Raw genomic sequence first — 10193 nt, 5'->3', positions numbered from 1 at the left:
GGGAAGTGAACTCCTAAGGACTCCCATTCTTTTGCACTAATTATTATTATTATTATTTTTTAAATGATAGCATACCTCATTGCATACTCAAGTAGTGATGGAATTTTGTCAGGATATTTTAACGCCACTTCCACTGACCTAGCACAGGCTCCTCGTTTCATAACTTTGGAAAATATTATAATGGCATTTTACCATTATATTAATGGTACACTGCTAATGATTAAAAAAATAAAAAAAAACGCTATAGTAATTAAGTGGTAACCTGCTAATAGCCATTCATAGAATAATCATTAATCTTTTAATAATCAGTTTATATTTCTTTATAACATCTTTCAATTTTTGACACTCGAGGTAGAGTAATATACTGAACCTTGCTAAGTGGCGACTTATACGGAAAGCTGAGAAAACACATAAGATCCTCCTACTTTTCTGTTTATATGATGCCGTTGGTTAATTCAGCAATCAGATGTGACTAAATGGGAGGAGTTAGGCCTACCACTGTTGTATTTTTTTTTTTTTTTTATTTAGCTTAGAGTCGGGCACGTTTATCCAGCGTGTTCGTTGTCAAGTCTGTGGTAGCTCTCGATTATTGTTCTGTGTAGTTGTCTGTTTGATGTTGAGAGAATACGTTCACCTTGTAATGTCAGTTATTGGATAGTATTTTGAATTTCAGTTAATAGTCATCATGTCTGAAAGTAGAAGATCGCAGCGTAGTGCGCTTGGCTATGAACATACTTTGGTAAGGTTTATTTTAATACATTTTATAATGAAACAAGACTTCTGGATTTGTTTATAAAATACCAAACAAATATCTTTACAGATTCCGGTTGAAGATGTCATTTAAGCTTGTATTTAAGCAGAAGAATGTACATCTTGCAAAAGGAAATTAGTTTTCTTTTAAACTAACACATTTATGTACAAATTGTAAAATGATGGTGGTTGGTAGACACCGACAAATGTATGTAAAATGGATAGGCCATATGGGACAATGTTTAAAGCAAGTGATGAGAGATTTAACTCTGGTGTTATGCAAGATCAAAACAGCGTCTGCCTTAGAAGGTGATTTGCAAAACATTGTCCTTTGGCGTCAGATTAAAGGCTATAGTTCACAAAAATATTGAAAAATTCCTCTCCAAATATACTATACCCAGGCGATTTCATCACAATTAAACATCGACTGCTTATCGATGCCCACAAAAGTCTGTGCTTTAGTAGTGCTTCTTACTCCCCTTAAGGAAATTGATACGCGTTGCATATTTTATTACTGTATTTTTATTTATTTATTTTTCTTTCCTTCTGACACCACAAATCTCTTTGCCATCCCCGGATAGATGTGATGATTATAAGTAATATAACCGCCGCTTCGCGATGAGTGTAAGTTGTCAATGTAGTTTAGATAATTCTGGATCACTGATAATTAAAGACCTGGGTTAAAAAATAATAATTTTCTTCTGATAACGATACAAGAGATCTATTAATGTTCCTCCAAGAGTGAAGGTGAAAAAATATCAAAGCATTTCTGGAAGGGCCAGAAATCTTCATTGCCATATGAAACATGAGGAGGGAAGTGGTTGAAAAGTTCTGGTAAACACCTAGAACGAAAATGATATTAATGCAACTGATATAACCACAAGAAAGAACATATCTTAAAATCCTTTAACCCCCATGTTTCAGTAGGTTGTAATAATTTGTTCTTTTTTCTTTTAGGATATATAAGAAGAGACATGTTGAGGTTTTCAAGAAATTTGAAGACACAGAGTGTGGGCCATCATCAAGTTTTTCATTCTGCAAGAAAAGTCAGCAACTGAGATTCACCAGACTTAGTGTGAGACTAGGTGACTGTGCTCCAGCATATCCAGCAGTTGCCAGATGAGTGCCAAGTTTAAAACTGAGCAGCCTTAGACAGCAGATGCCCTGGTCAGGAAGACCTTCCACAGCGATCACACCTGAAAACATCGATGCAGTGCATTACTATGATCCTTGATGATAGACAAATACTGGCCAAAAACATTGCAAAGATTCTGGGGCTGTCCAGGGAACGAGTTGGGTCCTTTTCCATTAACATCTGGACATGCAGAAGCTCTCAGCAAGGCGGGTCCCCCAAAGGTTTGAATGCTGACCAAAAGAGAGAAGGGATTTTGGTCAGCATTCAAACCAATACAAGCCAAATTTTTTGGCTTGTATTGTTTGAATGCTGACCAAAATGTTGATGAAACATGGCTTTGTCACTATGACCTTGAAACCAAACCGTAGTCAACGGAGTGGAGACAAAGTTCCCTACGGCCAAAGAAGCTCTGAACTCAAAAGTCAGCAGAGAAGGTTCTTGCCATTGTCTTTTGGGATATCGATGGTGTAATCCTTACCAATTACCTCAAAAAAAAGGTGAAATTGTTACAGCAGCATATTCATTCGACAGCTGTGAAGGAATTGAAAGAAAAATTGCTGCAGGAAACTGAGCAGAGGCATGTTGATTTTGCAGGAAAACACACCTGTTCATGCTGCTTATGAAACCCAACAAACAATATACAACTTGGGCTTTCAATGTCTGTCTCGCCCACCTTATTTCCTATTCCCATTAAAGAAACACTTGAAAGAAACAAAATTTACCACAGATCATGAAGTCTTATATGCAGTTAAGGACTGGTTTGTGCAACAAGGGGTTACAAATGATGCAGTAGCATTGTAACAAGTGTATAACACATCATGGGGAATATGTAGAGTAATGTGCAAATTGCATGGTTCTACCTCATTTCCTTCATGCTGCTGTTCAACAGTAGTCTGTTATCAAATTCCTGATATCTTGATTGAGGAACATACAAGATACTATGATAGTACTACTTGAAAAGTTTACATTATTACTAACTTTCTGTTTACACTTTTCCTCCAAATTAGCCTGTGCCTTTTGATAATGTCAAATTGTATTTGGTCTTCTTAGGCACTTCCAGACTGCATCAGTCCATCTACCTAAGTCTTGGTCTTTTTCTGGATTTTTTACTGCCATCCTAGTAGTAAACATCTGTTTTGCTAATATTTCCTTTCCTATACTGTTTAGTGACGATGCTAGCTGAGATTTAGCTTTACTCATCCTTTTTAATGATTCTGCTATTGATGTCATCCATTCACTCCCTTAATTGTTACTCGGAACTCTCATGCTGAGGTAGTTGATATGTGAAGTCATCAGTCTCTATATACAAGTAAACTGGTCATTAGGCTATTAATAATAGATTAAATAATTATATAAATCAAGTGGATATTAAATTCAACATTATTTCAATATTTTAGTAAATAGATTAAACAAGATTAGAATTTTTTGTCAAGTATAGTGTATATTTGTAGAGGATAGTTTTTGATCAACTGTTCTGCTTCTAGCCCAGCTCTCAGACTCATAAATTAAAATTGGTCTGAATACTCTTGCTATTTAGTGTTTGACTAATATTTTTTATGCTATATAAATTTTATTCAGTTGCCCCCCCCCCCCCCCATCATACCAGTTTGGTTTATTCTTCTGTCTCCATATTTAATATGCTATCTTTGCTAAACATTATGCCTAAATAGTTAATGTTTTATAGGTTTTTCCATTCAGAATGCAACTGATGGTTTTAGTAGCTAGTATTTTTCAGGAGATCGCAACATAATAACTTTCATTAATACTTCCAATATTTTGGCAACATTACATTGCCATCATCAGCGATATGTGCATACACTGGGTAAATGAAACCAAGTCTGAGCAACCAGAGTCGGGCCTATAGTCCTAAATTGCACCCCATAGTGGGCTAAATTGAGTGATCTTGTCCATTGGGCCAAAGATTTGAGGATGAATGTTACCATAACAACCAAATTATTCAGCCTAACGGCCAAGACCACATAATTTAGCGCACTAGAGAGTGCATTTAGGACTCGATGCATAACTTTTGGTTGCCTAGACCTCAGCTTCATTTACTTAGTGTTAGTCCCTGCAAGTACATATCATTGCCATCATCAGGGATCACAGAACAATGTAATGTTATCCAAATATTGGAAGTATTAAAGTTATTATTATAATTAATATTCAGTATATGTTGTAATTTCCTGAATAATAATAGTTATGAATAGCCAATTTTTAAGCCTTTATGCCAGAATTAATGTTTTCAGTGTTCCTTCCTATTTTCATAGTCTGTCTTTTTATATCAAATATTTTCATACCAAATTTGTTACCACAGTTACTCAATTGAGTTAAGGATTCCCACAGATTTGTCTTGTATTTGATTTAAGTGTATAATACAATCGGCATAAAGTAAAGAGCTGAAGATTGTTATCTCAATTTTGATGTTAAGTTTATACCTCTTTCTTTTATAATGTGATTCATATAGATGACAAATATGAGTATAAATGTGTTCTCCTTTTTTCACCATTGATTTTACATCATGCCATTTTCCTGCACCTTCTTCATTTCCTAACTGATGACTTGCAACTATCTGTTGCTCAATATATTGGCAATGCATTGAGCAACAAAAGAGAAAATTGAACAATATGCTAAATTTTCTCTTTGCTTTTGCTTTTCTCTTTGTCTTTTCCAGATCTACAAAAACTTGCACAGATTTTTTGTTATATTCCAGTAATTTATCAACTGTTTGTATCAAAGTGAGAATCTGATCCTGACAACCCCTAAATCCAGTTTGTTCTTGAAGGTTCTCTTCCATGATTTTCATGGGGAAACTTTAAGGGGCGGGGGTAGAGGAGATGAGATTAGAAATCTGGGAGTGGTGGTGGAGAAGGACCTGAACTTCAGGTGCCACATTGCACAAGTTGTGAAGTCATTACATTGGATAATAGCAATGATGCAGAGGACCCTGACATGCAGAAACGAAGCGGTTATGATTCCATTGTATAAGGCCTCATACAGATTATTGTGCACACATTTGGTCACTGGGGGTTTCATGATGATGATGAGGATATCTTAGAAAGGGTCCAGAGAAGATTCACAAAGGTGGTCAGTGGTCTTTGGAATGTGAAGTATGAAGAGAGATTGAAAGAATGTAAATTGCAAAGCCTCGTGAATAGGAGGAGGAGGAGGAGGCTGGGATATGATTGAGACATATAAGTTAGAGGCTGTTATCAGGTTGACATGGAAGAAATTTTCATAGAATGGGGAGGGTAGAACAAAATGCCATTCCTGGAAACTTTATAAAGAGGCTGTGAGCAGAGGAGTGAAGAGCAGGTTCTTTGCACAGAGTGGTTGGTGAGTGGAATGTGTTGCCTGAGTGTGTTGTGAATGTAGACAGACAGACAGACAGACAGACAGACACACACACACACACACACACACACACACACACACACACACACACACACACACACACACACACACACACACACACACACACACACACACACACACACACACACACAGAGAGAGAGAGAGAATTGGTTTAAGGCATAATTTGTGTATTCCTCCCACAATGAGTCTCTGACTACATGAAGGTCAAATGTTGTTAATAATAATAATTACGGATAAATTTCCTCTATCCTTGCATGGTGTTTTATGAAGTGCTTTGTTACTTTGCACAGACTGGCCATTCTGCTTAGATAGAATCCAAGAATATTAAGACTACATCAAATTTTTAGAATCAGAAGAAGAATCAGGCCTTGCTTCTCATGCCATAGATACTCAACAGATGTGTTTGGAATCTAAACAAAGATTTTGCACTTCAGTAGATTTAAATTTACCTGTTCCTTGAAACTTTTTACTTTTGAAACTCTGTGACATTGCTTGATCTTAATGGGAAGTTATAAACTGTTCATAATTATTTAAAAAAAAATTTTTTTTTTATTTTTGAAATCAGTTATTTAGTTAACCTTGAATTAGAGTTATACTTGGTACTCATGCTGTGCAACTCATTCTTGGGATTCATATATTTTGCAATGAACAGCATGGGTTTACTAAGGGAAGGTCATGTTTTAGCAACTTGCTCATATTCTATAATAATGTTACTGTTGAGCAAGACAAGAGGAATGGATATACCGTGATACTTCCGGATTTTGCTGAGGCTTTTAACAGAATACAGCATGGAAGACTGTTGCATAAATTGGAGAATATGGGTTTGGATTATAAAATCTTAGCATCAATAAGAGGATGGTTAACTGACAGATACCAATAAGTGGTATATGGGGGATGTGAGTCTGCAAAATTGAAAGTAACCAGTGGTGTACCACAAGGATCAGTCCTTGTCCATTGTTGTTCAATCTGTACATTAATGACATTGGGAAGGATTTAATGGGTGACATTGAGCTATTTGCTTATAATGCAAAGATAGGTAGGTAGGATAATCAGGAATGCAGCTGATATGCAGTACTCACAGAATAATTTGAATAGGCTGGAATTGTGGGCATAGGAAAATGGATGTCAGTAAATTTTATATTGGCCATAAAATTATATTGGTGGTATTATGCTAGAAGAAAGTGATCAGACTAGGAATCTTGGAGTGTTAGTAGATGAAAGTTGCAGTTCAGGAGCAATGTAGCAAAGATTGCAAATACAGCTCAAAAGATAATCATAATGCTGAAACAAACTTTGACATGTAAAGCTCATTTTGCCACTTTACAAGGTCTTGAAAAGACCTCATTTTGACTATTGTGCACAGGTCTCTTGCTTTCCATTGTGATTCTGACATAGTGGAGAAAGTGCAATGGAGAATGTTAAAAATGATATCTGGATTGTGGAATACTGAATAATAATAAATTCTCAGTATGAAGACAAATTGAGAATAGCCTGCAGACACTAGCAAAGAGGAGAAAGAGGGGTGATAGGACAGATTTCATTTGATGGAATTTTTCATTTTATAGAGGGTGGGAAAAGGACAAGAGGGCATCCTTGGAAGCTGAGAATGAATGCCATCAAAAAGGAGGCGAGATCTAGATTTGCCTCTCAGAGTGGTGCATGATTGGAATGGATTGCCATTGAATGTCGTGTGTGAGCAGTGTGAATGAATTCAAGAACAAGCATGATAGCTGTTGCGTGAAGCATGTGGCCTCCCTTGATGAGTCCTGGCTCCCTGGAGGTCTCTAATAATAATAATTAATGATATTATATATTATTCAATATATATAATCATAATATATTGAATCTTGTAATCAGTCTTCTATACACTCCCTGAATGATGCTCATGTTATAATGATTGAAATCTATAGGAATTTTAATTTCTTTTACATGTGTTAGCCATTTTTTAAAATATATATTACTATATTATATTACTATGTCAACTGCATGTTTCTATAAAATGTCTTCCACTTCTTCTTTAGTAGAACATTTTGTGGGACCATGGACACAAACAGGTCTCATTGTTCAATTTCTCATTTTGATCTTTCCTCATATCATTCAAGTTTGAATGCAGGCAATATCAAGTAATCAGACTCTCTTTATCATTGTGTTTAGTGTTGAATACTATAGCTGCTCCTTTCTTTCTTTGAACATTATTGCCTGAATATATCTTCTAGCTGTTTAAGAAGATTCTTATCTGTTTTTGTCTTTATTTTGGTAATGCCAGTGACTCAGTACTTGTGTAATTCTCCAGGGGGTATAAAGAGTAGGTTAAGAAAGTGATTTGGTAAGTAAATAGAATGCACATTATGAACGTTTACTCACTCAGGTCAAGACAGATCTATAGGGAAGAATCCCTATATTTATTAGCTAAAGAGAGAGTGATATGAATTAATGTTTAAGCCTAATGTATATGAATTAATGTACAATCCTACTAGAATAAGGATTGATAATTGATGGGAATGGCAATTTGGTTACTACAGACAGTACATTTGACATTTAATCAGCATTTCATTATGGTGTTGCTTTTCATACCATGAGTAATTGCACACAAACCTTGACTAAGCATGATTGAAGAATGACTGGAAGTGAGTGAACAGGAGATATATGAAGATGTTAAGAAACTTGATAAGGTTTGAGGGTGCTTTTTTTTATATGAATCTCGCCCACAAAATGTTGAATACCTATAGTACTAGCGTAAATGGACTAAAGATTAGATAATCTGGAAATCCTGTTCTAGAGGCCAAACATGAAATGTGTTCAAACTACTTCAGGCCTTTTAATAAGCTAGATGGTCTCACACCAGGCATGAAATTTATATGCCACCTAAAAAAAAAAAAAACATTTCTAAATATCCATAGTCACAGTGGGTTTTTCTGTAGCCTGTTGGATGAGTGCAGATGCTATCCATTCATCTAACCAGGCTTGCAATTGTTTATATATCATTGCATGATTTAAGGAAATGTTCTAAAATTAATTACATGCTTTCCAATAGGAAAGGTTCCAAAGGAATGGAAGATTAAAATAGTATAAAGGTGTGCTGGGGAAAAAAAAAGTGAGGCTCTTGACTGCAAACAGATTTGTCTATTTGAAGTAGTCATTAAGGTATCAGGATTATGATCCAGGATTGGGTTGCTTAGCAAGATTCTCTAAATTTCAGGATGGGTTGGTTAAAGAGAAGATTGTGTTTTTCCTTAATTTGTGTTTTAGCAGTTTAGTTCAGTATTACAACAGATGTACTGGACAAGTGGGATGCACATACAACAATATAGTTTACAATGCCTGTGACAGGCTATCACATAAGCTAGTATTTAAATTGGAACAGGTAGCGTTGGATAATAGATTAAGAGGTTGATGGATTGGCTGCCTGATAAGTACCAGTAGGTTGTGTGTACGAGTAGTGGAGTTTTTATATACCGGGTGATTATAAAATAACGTCAAGTGTTCAGAGCCCTCTAGCGAGTAATGTATTGGACAAAAAACACCAATATTCGGTAGACGTACACAGTGGAAAATGGGGATTCGATTATTTCACGGAAAAAAAAATAGTACCAAAAGTCGCCAACAGGGGAAATTTTGGCGCTGGCAAATTAATTTTAGTAGGTGTGACTAATGAATGACTAAATGGCAAATGAGAGACAGCACACATCAATTTCATGACGTTTATTGTTAATTACAAATGAGGTTCGATACGGTGCACGACATTTTCCACAGTGGCTCGCAACGTATCGGAATTGATTTATCTCACGTGTTAACGTTATTCGATCTTTCAAATTTGGAATATCTGGTACATGTCCTTGATGCACAATGCTTTTAAGAAATCCCCACAGCCAAAAGTCGCCAGGATTGAGATCAGGCGATCTCGGTGGCCATGGCGTGGGAAATGCACGACTAATGATTCTTCTGTCAGAGAAATGTTATCGCAAAACACGCTGTACCTGAAGTCTGATGTGGGGTGGTGCACCATCCTGCATGAAGATGGTCGAATCGAGACATCCTCTTTGCTGCAGTTGTGGAACCACAAAGTTCTGTAGCATATTGGCATACCTGTTAGCATTGACGGAACAGGTCACTGGTCCATTTTGGCGTTTTTTCTCGTAAAATTATGGACCGGTGATAAAAGATGCCTAAATCCGCACCACACTGTGACTTTGGGCGAGTGGATAGGCATCTGCAGACACACGTGCGGATTAGTTGCAGCCCAAATGCGACAGTTGCGTGTGTTAATATTCGCCGTTCAAATAAAAGTGCGCTTCGTCACTACATAAAATTGCCACGGTCATGCATCATCCACTTCCATGTGCGCTAAGAGTCTCAAAGATAAGTCGATTCGTGTGGTCGCATCACCAGGGCGCAATTCTTGAACATGATTGATTTTATAGGGATAAAACTTCAACATGTGATGTAGGATTTTTCCACACCGTTGTGTATGCGATATCCATTTGCCGGGATATTGCTCGTGCACTGCTGGTACCCCGCACATTCGTCATCTCCTGTTCCACAATAGCAGTTGCAGCTTGTTCAACTTGGTGATTGATTGGTTTGTGTCACCTGCTACCTGCACTGCTAGAGTTCCAGTAGTTTCAAATCGCCAAATCAGTTTTCGTAAGTTTGTTACGCTAATCGGTCCTTTTCGTAAATTTTTCATACCGAAAATCACGAAGACAAGCACTGGCATTATTGTTCCGCTGATAATAGAGTTTGACTAACAAAGCACGCTCATGTAAGGTAAGAGGCATCGAAAAGCAGTTCGTCTACGAATGATAAGAAATCTCACAGGCTTTCCTTTTATTGCATGATCGCTCACAAGAAACGCGATAATGCAGATTAATGCATTTTACTCGGTAAACAGCGCTAAAATTTCCCCTGTTGGCGACTTTTGTTACTATTTTTTTTT

General features: G+C 36.7%; 1 protein-coding gene across 1 annotated transcript in view; it reads left to right on the top strand.

Moving 5' to 3' along the window:
* The first annotated feature begins 719 nt into the window (after positions 1 to 719).
* LOC150110452 (chloride channel protein 2-like) overlaps positions 720 to 10193 on the top strand; it is a 528627-nt gene continuing 519153 nt past the window's right edge. The window contains exon 1 of the mRNA XM_090399378.1: positions 720 to 739. The gene's annotated coding sequence lies outside the window, so the exon portion shown is untranslated. The remainder of the gene's footprint in view (positions 740 to 10193) is intronic.

Source organism: Typopeltis vanoorti, chromosome 1 (assembly GCF_054136105.1).
Source record: "Typopeltis vanoorti isolate ZY-2024b chromosome 1, IOZ_Tvanoo_1.0, whole genome shotgun sequence".
Lineage (NCBI taxonomy): Eukaryota > Metazoa > Arthropoda > Arachnida > Uropygi > Thelyphonidae > Typopeltis > Typopeltis vanoorti.
Note: the sequence above shows the minus strand (reverse complement) of the source record. Positions and strands in the feature narration are given on the sequence as shown.